Below are 18,792 nucleotides of genomic sequence, written 5' to 3' on the forward strand. Positions count from 1 at the left end.
TATCCCACATGAACCTTAGGCTTTCTTCATTTTGTTTTGATCTTTTTTCTGATTGATCCCTTTCCAAAGAAGTATTCAGGTATTTGTCTTCAATTTCATTAATTCTCTCTTCCATTGCTTCAATTCTACTCCTTTGCCCTTTCAATGTGTTACCTATATCTGACAATTTAATATTAATCTTCTGGATTTCTATCTGTAGATTTTGTATCATTTCTAATTTTTCATTTATTTTATCATTTTGTTCTCATATTTTCTTCTGAAATTCTTCTAGGGTTTTTTCTGTGTTTTCCTTGATCTGTCTTTCAATCGTTTGAAGATATCTAAATATAATTCTTTTGAATTCCTTATCAGGGAGTTCCAATGCTGCATCTTCCTCAAGGATGTGCTTTGGGTCTGTATCCTGGTTCCTTGTTTCTCCTACTTTATCTTGTTTCTTTGTGTGGACTGTGATGGTCTGTTGTCTCTGAGACATTATAACATTTTTGTGTTTATATTTAATTGGTGATTATATGCTGGAGTGACTTGCCCATGATTTTCATTATCTTTGTTTTGTTTGTATGTTATCTACACAAGCAGGGTACTGTGCTGTGCTCCTCTATTCACTAGTTGACAGCACGTATACACTCACCACCTGTCTCCTTTCCTGTTGTCAGCCTCTTGTATATCCCTGCCAACCTTGGCAAACAGACCCTATTCTTAAATCCCTGGTATCTGAAAGAGAATGCTATCACTTTAAAATTCAAAATTGTTGCCACTTGTAAAGATTAAAAATGGCTGCACCCTTGGTCACTTTAAATATCCAAAATGGCCACCACTTATAAACATTCAAAATGGCTGCGCCCTTGGTCACTTTAAATATCCAAAATGGCCACCGCTTGTACACATTCAAAATGGCTGCACCCTTGGTCACTTTAAATATTCAAAATGGCTGCACCCTCCAAATAGTGCAAAGTCAACAGCTCAGTTTGTCTCCTTTCTTGCTGTTTCCCTTCTTAGTCATAGGTCACCAGCGCATTCATCCCCACAGTCCTTGGTGACCAGGGCCAATCTTTAGGTCAATTCTCAGGTCTCAACACCATTTGGAAATATTCAAGCTGTTGGTCCCATCAGAGTAGCTGAGAGTCTGCAGCTCCGACCATCTCTGTACTCACTGTTTTCATTCAGGATTTTCCACTAGTTGGTGCCTAATCCACTTCTGTATAGTTTCTTTCAAAGCTCAGGGTTCCAGGATTATCTTCTGTATCTCTTTCAATTGGTTTTTCTTTTCTTTGTTGAAGAGGATCTGTCACTTGTCTGCCTATTCCTCCATCTTACGGAAGTCCAGCTTCTTATAAAATTATGTATATCACATGTCTTAGTACACTCATGTCTAGTGTTCTGGTTACCTGGTGCCGCTCTGATGAGAAAATATACCACAAATGGGATGGCCTTAACAACAGGAATTTATTCTTACAATTTGGAAGCATTAAGTCCCAGTTCAAAATGCCAGGCTCTAGGGGCTGGGTGAAAGCCCCTCAACCTTGGGGTCCAGCTCTGCCTCCTGCTCCTGGCCCACTGGAGCTAGAGGCGTTTCTTCACTCAGACAGCTGTTGGCTGCTGAGGTTGAGAAACCCCAAGGTTGAGAAGTAAAAAGGCACAGTCCCGATGTTACCATATGGCAGGGCATTGACTTAAGTCCATTGTAAGTCCCAAGGTCGGCAGAGCATAGCAGGCTGCTGAGCAATGACACGACTACATGCAGTGTCCAAGTGTGCCATAGCCTACAGACCATTCTCAAAGCGTCTCCTTATATACAGGAAACAGACCACATTCCCTAAGGCAGCTACTCAGCTGCTCCCAGTAGATTCCACCATGGAGTTGATTACCAGTCTCATCATGGGGAATACTACATCCAGCTGCCCAGCACTCAACCAGGCCTAGCCAAGTTGACATACAAACATAACCATCACATCTAGGTATTTACCCAAGAAAAATAAAAATACATTTCCACAAAAGGACTTAGACACAAATATTCATTGCAACCTTATTCATAATAGTACAAATGTGGGGACAACCCAAATAGCCATCAATGAGTGACTGGATAAATAAGTTGCAGTAAAACTATGTTGTTGTTGTTGTTGTTATGTGCTGTCGAGTGGGACCCAACTCATAGCGACCCCTCCTTGGGTTTCCAAGGCAGTATCACTACGGAAGTAGATTGCTCTATCTTCCTTCCGAGGAGTGGCTGGTGGGCAGTAAAACTATACACTGAAATATTGCTAAGCAATAAAAAAGAATGAATTATTGATATACATAGTAACAGGTATGAATCTAAAAATAATATACTTAGCAAAGAGGCCTGACACACAATAATGAGTACTGTATGATTCCATGTATATTAAGTTCTGAAACAGAGAAAACTAATTTTCTGTGACAGAAAGCAAATCAGAAGACTGAGAGGGTGGGGAAATTGACTACGAAGGGCACAAGAGAATTTTGGGGATTATGTAAACATTCTGTCTCTTGATTATGCTGTAAATTACATGCACTGTATATTTATCAAAACTCAGTAAACTGTAACCAAACTATGGTACATACACACAATAGAATACTATGCAAAAATAAAGAATAATGTAGAGTCCACAAAACAGCGCATAACATGGATGAACCCGGAGGATAGTATGCTGAGTGAAATAAATCAATCACAGAAGGACAAATATTGTATTAGTCCACTTTCCACAAGGAAAGATTTAAATATGGAAGGAAATTATATTTGTTGGTGCAGTGTAGTAAATTACCTGGTATGGCTTTTCTAGCCATAAGTCTTTGTAAACTCTGTGGTGGAATTTGCTGTGAGCAACTGAGTGGCTCCTGATTGTAAAAGTTATCCACCTGGGGTATTTCTGTTGGGAGTGGCACAAAGGAATGTTCTGGGAAGTTTGCTCTCTCTCTGGTGCTTATAATTCTGATGTTATGATTGGTTAGTTTGGCCACTCTGCCAGGCTCAAAAGGAGGCCTCTTAGGGGCAGAAGTCTCTCTAATTGCTGGCTGAGAAAGACATGTTGCTGAGAGAAATGTGCTCCTGAGAGACATGCACTGCTGAGAAAGAGACACCGAGAGACACACATTGCTGAGAGAGAAACCAAGAGATATGCATTGCTGGGAGAGTGGCTGAGGGAGACTGTTGATGGAGAGTCGGTGGGTTGAGAGAGACTGAGTGTTTTTCCTGAACTTGAATTGTAGCCTGGTGCTTCCCTAATAAACCCCATAATCTCTGAGTTCCGTGGGCCACTGCAGTGAATTATCAAACTCAGCAGAAAGATGGTGAGTGCTGTGGGAGGAACAGTTGCTGTCAGGGTTGGTGAAAAGGCTGGAGGGAGGCAGCATGTCTGGCCTCGCAGGAACAGGCTTTGGGCTACTGATGGTGATTCCTCTTGTGGAGTTAGAGGAGGTCAGAAGATGTGGCCTCCCTGCCCCTTTGGCAGTGTTGGTTACCAGGGATGGGAGTGGAGGGGAGTGCTGTAAGAATGTCCATACCAGTAGAAATAACGGGGCAAAATTATGACCACTTTTTAGCCATAGCCAACCATACTGAGGGAGCGAGTTGTGGGACTTGTGGGCTCAGGACCATAATCACAGGTGACATCAAGCTCATTTGGCATAACCAAAACACCAAAAATCAAACCCAATGACATGGAGTCATTTCCAACTCATAGTGGCTCCCATTGACTTTCTAAGACTGTAAATCTTTATGGAACCAGATTGTCCCATATTCCTTCCATGGAGTGGCTGGTGGGTTTGAAGCACTAACCTTTTGGTTAGCTGTCAAATGTCTTAAGGCACTGTGCCATCAGAGCTCCGTAATTGGCATAACATACTACCTAAAAACATTGTTCTATATCTTACTTTGGTGAGTAATGACTTGGCTCTGAAAAGCTTCCAAGCAGCCATCTAGATGCAACAATTGGTTTCTCATTGTCTGGAGCAAAGAGGAATGAAGGAAGCCAAAGAAAATTAGTCCAAGGGACTAGTGGGCCATGTGAACCTCAGTCTACATGACCCTGAGAGCAGAAGTAGACAGTGCTCAGTTACCACTGTCAACAACTCAGAAGAGGATCAGTGCAAGAGATAATGGATAGAGTGCAAGAAAAATGTGGAACAAAACTCAAAATCATAAAAAAGACTAGGCTTACTGATCCGATAGAGATTGGTGAAACCCCTGAGGTTATAGCCTATAGTCATTCTTCAAGCCAGAATTGAACTTACTCTCATGGCTTCCAGCCAAACAATAAACAGGTGTATAAGGTGAACATTTATACCAGGTAGGTATATTCCTTAGAATAATCAACCATAGGAGATCAGAAGGGCGGTATTTGCACAGGGAGATAGCTCAGAAGGCAGGAATGAAGGACACGGAAAAGGTAACCACAGAGAAGAAGTGGGAAGAGAGCTATTACATTATGGGGATTAGAATCAATGTCATGAAACAAAATGTGTATGTCCTGCTGTATGCATTTATTCACTACACCACCAGAGCTCCATCTATAAAAATGCTTACTAAAAAGGCCAAAAACTTTCCAATAATATGAAAGTTTTATTTTAATAGTCCCAGTGCTTTTGACTTATAATCTTGAGTTTATGAATACTTGTCATAAGAAATTACATTTGGTAAAATATTTTTTTTTAAATTTTTTGGTAGAAAATTATTTGTTCACTGAGGTTGTAAATTATGCTGGTCATGGGAGGGTGATTTTACTTAGCCAATTTGAGATTGTTAACCTATTTACCAAAATCTTATTGAACTGTTTCTAATTAACTCAACCAATGAAAAACATTGGGCTGAACCTCTTAAAATAAGAAATATATCTAAAGACAAATTTCCTTGGAAAAACCTTTTTTTTTTTTTTCTTTTTTCCCTTTTATGTGATTTTTATTGCATTTATATTTATTCCCAAAAGTACATTTTCATTTTATTTGTTCCTTTAACTTTTAAAAAATTGTGTTATGCTGCATGGTGCACATACATATAACATGCATAGCACACATAGGAAACTAACATGTTAAGACCATTGAAAAAACCATATGATGTGTGCATTATTTGCACAAATATATGGTGTAGAGAGATTTGGAAGATGTCGTCGAGTCGGACTCAACTCATAGCGACTCCTCCTAGGGTTTCTGAGGAAGTATCACTACAGAAGTAGATTGCCCAACCTTCCTTTGGAGGAGTGGCTGGTGGGTCACCTAAAATCAAAACCAGACCCACAGCCTTGGAGTCAATTCTGATTCATAGCAACCTCCACTGGGTTTCCAAAGCTGTAAATCTCTACGGAAGCTGTAAATCTCTACGGAAGCTGTAAATCTCTAGGGAAGCAGACTGCTTTGTCTTTCTTCCACTGAGCAGCTGGTGAGTTTGAACCACTGAACTTTTGGTTAGCAGCCAAATGCTTTAACCACTATACCACTGGAGCTCCTTGTATAATATTACAGTATGTGCATAGAAACCAATACCAAACTCACTGCCATTGAGTTGATTGCAACTCATAGTGACTCCACAGGGTTTGTGGGGAAGTGAATCTTTACAGAAGGAGATTTCCCCATCTTTGTTCGGTGGAACAGCTGGTGGGTTTGAATTGCTGACCTTCTGGATAGCAGCCAAATACCTTATTCACTATGCCACCAGAGCTCCTTAGTATGTGCATATACCTTAATTTTTTCATTCCCTCTCCACTTGATAGGTATTTGACCCGTCTACAATTTATTTGTTTTGTTTTTGCTACTGTGAATGGTACTACTAGACAGTTTTGTACATGTAGAAGAATTTTGCTTGAGTTTATACTTATTGGATTTGCTGGGTCATAAACTATATAAATGTTCAACTTTGCAAGATAATTCCAAATTATTTTCAATGTGGTTGTACCAAATTAATTCCTACCACACGTGGTAACTTTGAAATACAATATAAAATCCCAGTTTTCGATAAAACAACCCCCAGTATGCTTCCTTTATTTAATTCCAATGCTTAAAATAATTTTTTGTTTTTTTCTTTACATCCTTCTTTATGACAATTTTAAAATTTAACAGAGCCCTATCAGTTTCTCAGTGACCAATGAGTCATTTCTGGTAGCTACCCTACGTGTATAACAGTAGGACTGTGCTCCATAGGGTTTTCAGTGGATGAGTTTTAAGAAGCAGATCACCAGGCCTTTTTTCCAAGATGCCTCCAGGTGAATTTGACTCTCAACCATTCAGTTTGTAACCAAGTGCTTTCTGTTTGTACCACCCAGCGACTGCTGGAAAACCACAATGATTAAAACTTTCCCCCTTTTTGTTTTTAGGAAAAGGGCTTACTGCAAAGAACCACCCTTTCCCAAATTACTTAGATAAGACTCTCAGATGCCCCCTTGTTTACCTATGACAAGGCCAGGTATAGACCCTCTAGTCTCCATTCTTTGCCTCATAAATGATTAACTAAAGTATTTTCAGCCAATGGCAATCTGGACAAATATCTGACCAAACTTTAATTAAGCTTCTTTTCCTCCCTCAGGAGTCTGAACTTTCTCATCTCAGCCTGAATAAGCATCCATTCCTTCCTAGTGACTCCTCCTGAGTATGGGCCAACCAAGGAAAGACATTACCTGATCAATAGTCCCATCCTAGCCACCCACTTCCCTGAACTGTGTTCTTCCTAGCCTTGTGTACTCTTCCCTATAAAAGAAAAGCCCTTTCTGCCTGACCTCAGACATACTTGTAGATCCTATGGTCTGAGCACTCTTTATTGCAATAGTCCCTCTCTCCATATTGCAATAATTCAGTTCCTCCTTACCCAAGTCCAGATGGTTTTTATTTGACGTTTCCTTCTTCCTTGCCATGTGCTCAGCAATAGGGCAATCTAGTAGGAATTAACAAACAAGTAAACATCTGTTTACAACCTAGTAAAGTTTATGTTATGCAGGACCTGATATGTAATTTGTGGAGCTCAGAGTAAAATGAATACAGGGTACATTATTCAAAAGAGAAGGGGAAAAGGGACATTAAAAGCACTGAAATATAAAGGTCTCACTTTTCTTCCATGGTTTCTCTTGACTTGTTATGTGTTTTTATATGTGTTATGCAATATCATTCTAACTAAAGAAAAACTAAATATTTAATTATTAGCATGAATTTTATCATTTATTTTTATATTGTGCAATGTCAGTTTAACTCGTATGTGGAATCACCAAAATTACCCAATTTGTATTTCTTAGCTCATACATACATATGTATTTCATTATTTATAGAACACTGGAAACATTGCACAAAACTAACTCAAAATTATTTATTTCACTTCTTGATATGTGCACATGCTACTCTGCACTTTCTACCTTTGGCTTACAAATGAGTAAAAAATGATTGAAAGGAAAAGGAACTACGGATTGTTCTGTTTTCCTCCATCCTTCTGTTTCATCATTTGCACTGTATGTGATTGGATAATACTGGGAAATATTACAAATGAGAAAGGATATGATAGGTTTCCTTGATTGTTCATGTTTCTTAGAATACCATTGCCTTCTTTCTGCACTTAAAGCTAGTTCCTGTTTGATCATGAAGATGGCACAAGACCAGGCAATCTTTCATAAGGTTGGCATGGGTCAGAGTAGATATGACAACAACTAACAATAACAACAGCTTGAGTTTATACCTAGTTGTTTACAACTTGAAAGAAAAGTGTGTCTTCCCTGGGCCATCAGTGTGTCTCTTACCTGCTCAGTCACAGACCTAAATTATTAATCTTATACTCAGTTTGAATCCTGCTGAGACTCTGTCCCTTCCACCATCACCACCACCCTAGTGTGAGCTACCATCTTCAATCATTTGGGTTACTGAACTAATCTACCCACTGGTCTATCTGAATCCATGCTTTTGTAATCCATTGTGCACATTAGCCAGGGGATCTTCTCAATACCAAATATGGCCATGTTATCTCTAATAATAATAATAATAATAATGATCTCTTATGTATTGAGAATAAAGATGAAATTCCTTAATATGACCTATAAAACAAATGAAAACCCCAAAAACTCTTTAATGTTTTAAGAGTAGACAACATTCCCTAATATGATGTGTAAAACCAACTTCCATGATTTAATAATGAAAAGACAAACTACCCAATCAGAAAATGGATAAAGGACTTGAACGGATATTTCACTAAAGAGGATATTCAAATGGTCAACAAGCACATGAAAAGATGTTCAATGTCATTAGTCATTGTTGTTTGCCATCAAGTTGATTCTGATTCATAGTAACCCTATGTGACAGAGTAGAACTTCCCGCATAGGATTTCCTCATCTGTAATCTTTATGGGAGCAGATTTCCAGATTTTTTTTCTCCCACAGTACAGCTGAGTGGATTCAAACCCACTGACTTTGCAGATAGTAGCTCAGTATTTAACCATTGTGCAACCAGGGCTCCTTCATTAGCCATTTAAACAAACAAACAAATCAAAGTTGCCATTGAAACAATGAGATACCATCTCACCCCAGCACTGATGGCAAGGTTCAACAAGACAGAAAATAACAAATGCTGGTGGGAATGTGGAGAGATCGGGACTCTCATCCACTGTTGGTGGGATCTGAAGTGATACAACCACTGTGGAAACAATATGGCGATTCCTTAAAAACTGGAATCGGAGATACCATTTGGCCCAGCAATCCCATTACTAGGTATATATCCTAGAGAGGTGAGAGCCAGGACAGGAACAGATATATGCACACTAATGTTCATAGCAGCACTATTTACAATAGCAAAAAGATGGAAATAACCTATGCGCCCATCAGCAGAATAGTGGATGACCAAACTATGGTACATACACATAATGGAATGTTATGCAGCACTAAAAGAATAATGTAGATCTGCAAAAGACTGCATAATATGGATGAACTTGGAGGACCTTATGCTGAGTAAAATAAGTCAATCACAGAAGGACAGATATAGTATTAGTTCATTGTTGTGGAGGGTCAAGGAAAGGTTTATATATGGAGGAAAACTTTCTTTGTTGGTTGCCAGGGGTGGGAGGGGAGAGGAGGGAACACTGAAAAAAAAAAAAAAAAAGCATTGACCCATGTCACTTTAGTTTTGTGTATTTCACTGTATATAAATTATATTTCAATAAAATGCATTAAAAAAAAGTTGCCAATGAGTCATTTCCAACTTATATCAACCCTATAGAGATATTAGGGAGATCCAAATCAAAATCACAATGGGATATTATTTCATACCCACTAGAATGACTGATTAAAAAAGTATTGATGAGATTGTGGGGAAACTGAAACATTCATCCACTGTTATGGAATGTAAAATGCAACAGCCACTGTGGAAAACAGTTTGGTGATTCATCAGAAAGTTAAACATAGAACTACTATATGACCCAGTAATCCCAAGTCAAAGTATACTTCCAGAAGAAGTGAAGGCTGAAACACAAACAGAAACCAATGTTCACTGAAGTATTTTCACAGTAGCCAAAATGTGGAAACAACTGAAATGTCCATCAACAGATGAGTGGATAAACAAAATGTGATATAAACACCCTTGATCCTAAAGAGAAATGAAGTCCTAAGGCATGCCACTGCATGGATGAACCTTGAAAACATCATACTGAGTGAAATAAATCAGTCACAAAAGGATAATTACTATATGATCTTACTTATATAAAATATATAGAAACAAAAGATTATTAGTGGCTGGGAAGTAGGAGGAAAAAGAGAGTATTTTGCTTAGGAGCATTGAGTTTGTTATATTAATCAGAGTGGAATGATTTGGAAAAGCATATTCATATTGGTTGCTGTTCTGGTTACCTAGTGCCACTCTGACAGGAATATACATACCACAAATGGAATGGCCTTAACAAACAGGAGTTTATTCTTACAATTTGGAGGCTGTAAGTCCAAGTTCAAAGTGCCAGGTTCTAGGGTCTGGGTGAAAGCCCCTCAGCCTTGAGGTCCAGCTCTGCCTCTAGCTCCCAGCCCACTGAAGCTAGAGGTTTTTCTTCACTCAGACAGCTGCTGGCTGCTGAGGCTGCCAAGCCCAAGGTTGACAAGTAAAAAGGCACAGTCCCGATGTTACCAAACCACACAGCAGGTCATTAATTCTAGTCCATTGTACGTCCCCAGGTTGGCAGAGCATGGCAGGCTGCTGAACAAGGACATAGCTACATGAAGGGTCCAAGCGTGCCATAAGTTAGAGACCATTCCCAAAGCCTTCTCCTTATATACAGGAAGCAGACCACATCCCAAAGGCAGCTACTCAGCTGCTTGTGGTAGATCCCACCATAGAGTTGATTGCCAGTCTCATCATGGGGAATAACTACCAGGCCCAGCCACGTTGACACACAAGCATAACCACCACAGTTGCACACATAAAGAATGTAATCAATGTTATTGAATTATACATGTAGACATTGTTGAATTAATACTTTGCTGTGTATGCATATTTTCACCACAATCAAAACAAAACCAAAACAAAACCAATTGCCATTGATTCAATTCTGACTGATGGTGATTCCACATTTCACAGCAGAACTGCGCTCCATAGGGTTTTCAGTGCTGATAATCTTATGGAAGTAGATTGCCAGGACTTTCTTCCATGATGCCACTAAGCAAACCAACAACTTTTAGTTTAGCAGTCAAGCTCAAACCATTTGCTGCACTCAGGGATAGATTCCTGAAAATTTAGCTCCTGCATTTGTTTTCCAGTTTTAGTTTGGTGTATGCTCCATCAGAGTACTCTCTATTCCTGAACCTGCTTCTTCTGGCTCTTTGACCACCTTTTTCTGGATGGCTCTAGCTCTTCCTTCGCCTGATTAAATTCTACGCACCTGTCAGATTCGTTCGATTATCCCTTCCTCAGGGAAGCCATCTCTTACCTTTCTAACAAGTTCAAATCCTCTGTTTTTTTTCCTCATAGAATCATGTACCTCTCTTTTGTAGCACATATCACAGTTGCAATTTTATATTTATCGTTGTGTTATTTGATTATTACCTATTGCCAGTGTATTGTTATTGTCGTTGTTAGCTGTCATGGGGTTAATTCCAGCTCATGGTGACCCGACATGTGCAGAGTAGAAAAACTGTGCTCCATAGGGCTTTCAAGGCTGTGACCTTTCAGAGCAGATCATGAGGCCTGTCTTCTGAGGTGCCTCTGCGTGGATTTTAACCATCAACCTTTAAATTAGCAGCAAACCATTTATGCCACCCAAGGACACTTTCCAGGGTATAAGTAAAGAAAAGATAAGAAACCCTTCTTTTACACACACATACATATATATTTACAACATTAATCATAGGTGGTCACTGACAATTTATTTATGAGATTACCTTAATAATTTGTCTCCAAGAGGGCAGAGACCATGTCCGTCTCAGTTTATCATTATTCCCATTCCCTCCATCCACTAAAAACCTATTGATATTTATGAGAAACTCAATAATTAATTGCCAACTGCATGATAGCAAAGTTCATTAGACTTTTCCTTCTAAATTTCAAAGAATTGTTGATTTCAATGAGTGCCTAAGTAACATTGCAAATAAACATATTGTCTGGATGTCTGAATACTCCTTCCTTTCCCTTTGTTTTGCAACTTGACCCTAGTCTCTTTCAAAATCTCATTAGTAGGATGGGTGAACTCCTCTTCTTCTCTGAAGTGGGAAGTTTGAAGGATTCACATCGTCTTGGTTTAGCCTTCTTACCTGCTTATCTCTCTTCATGTTTACTCACCTATGGGCCCTTTCCTTTTCTGTCTGTCACTGATAGAGTTCTTTTTGCTGTTCCCTCCTCCTTTTCTCTTTAGGCCAGTTTTCCAGCATTTCCAACATCTGGTATGGTTTAGAGGGACTCTTGCCTGAAAATAGAAGTTCTTTCCAGGTCATAATATAAAGTTTTAGTAAAAGCAAATGAATGGATACATAATAAGAAACAACATTTCACGAGGAAGATGCCTTGGAAGTGGGCTATTGTAAAAAAAGGCATTTGCCTATTATTTAATCCCAGTAGCCTTATCACTCCTGCCACATCAGAACTTTTCATCACATTGTGCGGTTTGCTGCTCCAGTGCTCAGCACACTGTGTGGATTACAGTATGTACATTGGCACTTGATACACAGCAAGTGCAAACAGCTGGGTTTCTTGCTGTTCATCCAGTGCCAAGATATTCTTCCTTTTAAAACCTTTTAACTGCTTTTGCAGCTAGTAACATCAGTGAATGGGAAATCAAACATTTTATCTAGTGGTTTGTTAACTTAATGCTATTTTCCAGAAGTTTTCTAGGGGCTGGTCCTCAGATGTTGATTTGTGGTGGCGTTGATATTTTCTTTCTAGAGCATTTTATTATTTTTGAGCAGTGATATTTAATTTGTTGAGGGAAATGTCTTTTCCAAACTCTTTGTTTCTGATGGCACACAGTTATTTTGTGTCTTGTGTTAATTCCACGAACTGCAGGACTTGGTACAATTATTGAAATGACTGGACTAAAGAAGCTTTAAAAAAAAAACACTGGACCAGACGCAAAATTCTGGCACAGCTACTAGACACACTGATAGATTATAAGCCCATGGAATTTTGGAATCAGAAGGAATGATTTACTCAGATTCCTTCTTTATTCACACAACATAACTGAATTCATAGATGTTTAGTGATTTTGCCCTGGGCCACACAGTAAGTTATTAGCAAAACCAGAAATAGAACCCAGGTCTCCTAGATACAGGGAAGTTGTTTTTGTTAGTTGTCAAGTCGACTCTGACTCGTGGAGACCCCATGTACAGCAGAACAAGATGTTGCCTGATACACTGTTATCCCCACAAGCACTGGTAAGTTTGAATTACTTGTTACGGCCACTGTACTTTTTAAGTGCTTTCCAAACATCAGGCCACATCTTCTAGCATAGTGTTGTGATCCACAGTGTTTTCATTGTTTAATTTTCAAAACAGATCACCAGGCTCTTATTCCTAGTCTGTCTTAGTCTGGAATATCCACTGAAACCTGTCCACCATAGGAGACCCTGCTGGTATTTGAGACACTGGCGATAGCTTCCAGCATCAGAGCAACACCAAAGCCACCACAGTACAGCAAATTGACAGCTGGATGATAGGATAGAGCATAGTCCTGTGGAACTTTAAAGTCAGAGGGATTATTTACTCAGATCCCCCTCTTTATTCACAAAACATAAATGGAACTCATAGATGTCAAGTAATTTTGCCCTGGGTCACATAGCTACTTATTAGTAAAACAAGAACTAGAACCTAGGTCTTCTAGATACAGGGAAGAGAGTACCCTTTTTCTATGCTTTCCATGCTATCCTTTTTCCTGCAAGCATGAATTTGTCTGCCCCCTTCAGTAGTCCAAGTCTTCATTCATCAGTAAAGAAGCCTCTTGAAAGCATTTTGAAGAAGCATGACGAACTCCTGCTGTCAGTCTATAAGAATCACCTCTCTTTCTCAGTGACAAGCCCTGTTTGTATGGCAAACCACCCAGACCACTCTCCTTACAGGATCACGCCGCTAAGATAATGCATGGTTGGAATGGCTCCTGTGCAGAGTACTTTTCCAGGAACCATTTCCATATCTCTACTATTCAATCCCTCTTTTCTCCCCACAAGCTCTCTCCTACCACGCAAACCCACCCACCTGGGGCCTCTTGAAACTTTTTGATGATCTGTTTCTCCATCTATAGTGACAAAGAGCAAGGAAAGAATCAAGTTCAGTATGTTGTAAGACAGAAACGTTTGAGAGTTTGACAGCCATTTATAAATAACTCAGGGTAGATGTGGCAGACATACGGCCAGAATGCTCCTTAGAAGGGAGGATGGTGAGACTTTGATTCATGTTGGACATGTTATCAGGAGGGACCAGTCCCTAGAGAAGGATATTATGCTTGGTAAAGTAGAGGGTCAGTGAAAAAGAGGAAGGCCCTCAATGAGATGGTGGCATAGTCAGTGGCTGCAACAACTGGCTCAAACAGCAATGATTATGAGGATGGCACAGGCCCAAACAGTGTTTCGTTCTGTTGTATGTAGGATCGCTATGAACTGACTCGACAGCACGTAACAACAACAACAGATGTCCGACAATGGGAGGTAAGCATGGGAAACACCATTATAAAAATGTATTCTTTGAAAATAAAGGATGACAGCATACAAACCAAACCCCCAAAAACTTAACAGAAATTCTCATAAAACTGTAGGTAGGCTTACATTATATAACACAAGTTTTAAACTCTGGATCAGGGCTGAAAACATTACCTGCTTTAAGTCTTCACATAGACACTTAAGAGCTACAGAATAATAGAATTGGCCAGCAAAACATTTTAAGATTTGGTTGTAATCTGTAGACTGTCAACTTGGGGGTAACTGGTAAAGTAATCTGTGGTCTCTTTTTGTCTGTTTTAATTGATGATAGTTCTCTGCAGCTAGCCTTACAGGAGAAATTGAAACACAGCTGCTGCATTGTAAACCCACACAGTGAAATAAGCAGCATCCAGTGAGTAACAGGAAAGCCCCCAGAACAGCTTCTTTAACAAGCCTGCTTCCTTCCTTTACTGGAATACTTTCCTTGTGGCCTCAACTATGACTCATGGAAGCTCAGCACTGAGGGTAGTGGGGCTTGGGATTCAAGGACATATTGAGCCAGAAGGGAGCCTGTGGCAGTTAAGGTTATGTGTCACCTTGGCTGGGCCTGGTGTTGAGTGGCTGGGCAGTTGGTGGTAGTTATTCCCCGTGATGAAACTGGCCATCAATTCCATGGAGGGATCTGCCATGAGCAGCTGAGTAGCTGCTTTAGGGATGTGGTCTGTTTCTCATATATAAGAAGCAGCTTTGGGAATGGTCTCTAGCTTTTTAGCATGCATGAACCCTCCATGTAGGCAAGTCTTCATTCAGCAACCTGCCATGGTCTGCCGATCTTGGGACTTTTAATGGACTTGAATCAATGGCCTGGTGTGTCTTTGGTAATAACAGGACTGTGCCTTTTCACTTGTTGACCTTGGGTTTGTCAGCCTCAGCAGCAAGCAGCTGCCTGAGTGAAAAGATGCCTCTAGCTTCAGTGGGCTGGGAGCAAGAGGTAGAGCCCAAGGCTGAGGGGCTTTCACCCAGCCCCTAGAGCCTGGCACTTTGAACTTGGACTTCTGGCCTCCAAAAACTGTAAGAATAAACTCCTGTTTGTTTATACCATTCCACTTGTGGGTATTTCTGTTAGAGTGGTATTAGAGATAAACAAGGGAGCTCTGGTGGCATACTGCCTAAGGCATTTGACTGCTAACCAGAAGCCTGGAGTTTCAAACCCACCAGCCACTCCTTGGAAAGAAGGTTGGGCAATCTACTTCTTTAGAAATACTGCCTTGGAAACCCAAGGAGGAGTCACTATGAGTTGGATCTGACTTGACAGCAGGGAGTTTGGTTTTTTCTTTCTTTCTTTTTCTTTTTTTTTTTTTTTTTTGGTAGAGGTAACCAAAACAGAGCCCATAGCTTGTTGTTGGAAATTTCAAAACTCACTCCTAAGAGAATCTATTTGATTAGGTAAGTTTTTTTTTTTTTTTTTTTTAATGTATGAGGTCTTGGGGTGGTGCAAATGATTTTTGTGCTTATCTAACTAAAGGTTAGAAGGAACCAGTCCCTGGAGAAGGATATCATGTTTGGTAAAGTAGAGGATCAGTGAAAAAAGGGAAGACCCTCAATGAGATGAATTGACACAGTGGCTGCAACAATGGGCTCAGGTATATCAAGGATTGTAAGGATAGTGCACGACCAGGCAGTCTGTTGTTCTGTTGTACATAGGGTCACTATGAGTTGGAGCCAACTTGATGGCACCTAACAACAATGAAAGCTTGGTGACTTGAACTCATCCAGAGGCACCATGGAAGAAAGTCCTGGTGACCTCCTTCTGCAGAGATTACGATCAAGAAAATTCTATGGAGAAGTTCTACTGTGTAACCCATGGGGTTGCCGTGAGTCATAATCCATTCAATGGCAACAGGTTTTGTTTTTGTTTTTGTTTCAGCATATATGTAATTAGATTTGTTAGTACTATAGTCCTGTAATCACTATGAATCCAGAGCATATTTATAGTTAATAGACTTCAACTGTCCAGTCAGTCTGGGGTCACCTGTAAGGGGCTCTCTTCTCCTGGCAGTTTGGGCCAGACTTCACGTAACATTCACTGTACAAGGTCCTGCTTCCCTGAAATGCCTCACCTTGCCAGCTCCATGCCCTCCATATTCCACCTACCAACTTCCAACAATGATGGGGTTTGGGTCCTCACCCTTCTTTTTCACCTAAGTGCTTAATGCACCCTCTCCTCACTTATCAACTATCTCATTATCCAACAGTTTATATTTATGAAAATAGTAAAAAAATCTACTATCTGACTATTTTGCATATTAATGATGTACGTCTGTCAGTAGCAAACATTGAGGTGTAAAGAGTAACGTGGGCTGTGATGAGTAAGGTTACATGTCAACTTGGCTGGGCCATGATTGTCAGTGGTTTGGCAGTTACGTAATGGTGTAATTTGGCAGTTATATAATTATATAGTTATTCTCCATTTTGTGATCTGATGTGATCATCTTCCAATTTCATATAATACTGATTTTTGCACAATGACCTGACCTTTGGACCTAACTAAGGCACTGGACTGCTAACCAGAGGGCTGGCGGTTCAAACCCACCAGCAACTCCTCAGAAGGAAGATGGGGCAATCTACTTCGGTAGTGATACTGCCTTGGAAACCCAAGGAGGGGTCGCTATGAGTCAGGTCTGACTCAACGGCACATAACAACAACATGTCAATAAATGAGAAGTGCGTACGTAGTTTCTTCTGGTTTTTGAGATAGATAACTAGCTACAATTTCATCTCTCCCCTTCCTTGGCTTGAACCATTCCTAGAAAATCTCAGGGTAACAATGTTCTTCCAAGCTTGGCTGCACCCTTGGGATTTACTAAACCATATGCTGACCTTTAGGGTAGGGTGGCCACCAGTCTGTGCCACTTCTCGAATGAGGTCCAGACATAGTTTAGGAAATCATGGTAGAGATTAGAATATTTTAAAGAAATTATTTATTCAAAATTATTGAAAAGAAGCAAGTTCAGTTATTTACAGGCAGAATGAGAGGGTGGGTAAACTCACCTGTTCAGATAATCCAGCTATTAAAAAAAATTCATTTCTCAAGTGTTCCAAATAAATACAGTTTGGTGGTATCAACTGTTGCTTTACTAAAATGTTCCATATTCGTTTGTAGAATATGTTCCATTTGCCTATTACATGCTTAGCTTCTTGAGAGCAGAGACTGAATTTTTTCCATTTCTCTTGTTTCTGTTGCTTAATAAATTTTGTGATTTTATTTCCCTTGCATTAAATTTTTAAGTGATGAACTGACTGATCCACCAAACCAAGACCTGTATGTCAGGAAGTGTGAGCTACTGATTAATGTACAGATCTCACAACTTTTTAGAGGAAAATTCTTGGGATTACAAACCTGGTAGATCACACTGTGTGGACATAATTCCCTCCACCACACCACTCACAATTAAAACATTGACATTTTTATTCATATGCAATTCCATTAAAATAAAATCAAATAATTACTTTTATCAAGAGAACCAACATGAGGCCCTTTTGTCAGTAAACTGTGTGTGTGTGCACGTGTGTGCATAGGTGGGAGTGTGATGGCACAAGGCTGAGGACAAATTAGAGTGACAATGTCAGACATCTGGAGGACACCTGTGGAGGCAAGAAGAAGGGTCTTGTTGCCAGGCTGTTTATTCCTTACCTCTTAGATTGCTTAGTGACTTTGGAAGGAATATAGGTGATGACTTTAACAATTCTTTCTTTTCACCACTCTGTTCTCACATCTACTCTAGTTCATATCTCCATCATCTCAGACCTGGATTATTCTTAATAGTTTCCTAATTTATTTTCTAGGCAACCTGAGTAGTACAAATGGTTAATGTACTTGGCTGCTAATTAAAAGGCTGGAGATGCGAGTCCACCCAGAGGCACCCTGGAAGAAAGGCCTGGCTGTTTACTTGGGGTGAATACATGGGGTTGCCATGAGTAAGAATCAACTCAGTAGCAAATTGCTTTTGTTGGCTTAATTTATTTTATGTCTCTAGGTCTTCTTCTAATCCATATGATGCATCATAGCCAAATTAATCTTCCTAAAGTATAGGACTGATTGTGTCAATTCCTTAGCCATAAATGTTCAGTTGCACTCATTTACTTAAATTCCCTTTTTCCTTAGTTCAGCATTCAACACCATTGACAATCTCTCTCTAATCCAGCTCTCCTATGGATCTCCCAGTACTTCAATTAAACAAGATCACTCATTGTTCCCTCAACACTCCCCAAGTGTTTCATACCTCTAGGCTGTTCTTAGCTGGTTATCCTATACTGCACTGCCACATATCTAAATTCTTCTCATCTTCCAAGGCCTAGTTTAAAAGCTGTCTTGTCCATAAAATCCTCTTTGAATATTGCTCTGCAAGTGTTAATCTGCCACTATTTTTCCATAGCATTCTGTGTTTTACATTTCTTGGAATACCTACCACTTTCTACCTTTTGTCATACTTCTTTTTGTACCTGAGCTGAATACTCTTGGTCAGACAGCCTGGATTTTAATCTCAGCTTTGATCATTAACCTTCTTAAATTATAGGTTATTCATTAGTAAAATGCTGATAATAATTTTACTTACCTCATAGGTTTTTTGTGAAGATGAAATGAGATAATAAATATAGTTAAGCTCTGGTGGCATAGTGCCTAAGGCATTTGAGTACTAACCAGAAGGCTGGTGGTTCAA

The sequence above is a fragment of the Orycteropus afer genome, unplaced genomic scaffold, assembly GCF_000298275.1.
Source record: "Orycteropus afer afer isolate SDZICR_OR568_19922 unplaced genomic scaffold, OryAfe1.0 scaffold00071, whole genome shotgun sequence".
Lineage (NCBI taxonomy): Eukaryota > Metazoa > Chordata > Mammalia > Tubulidentata > Orycteropodidae > Orycteropus > Orycteropus afer.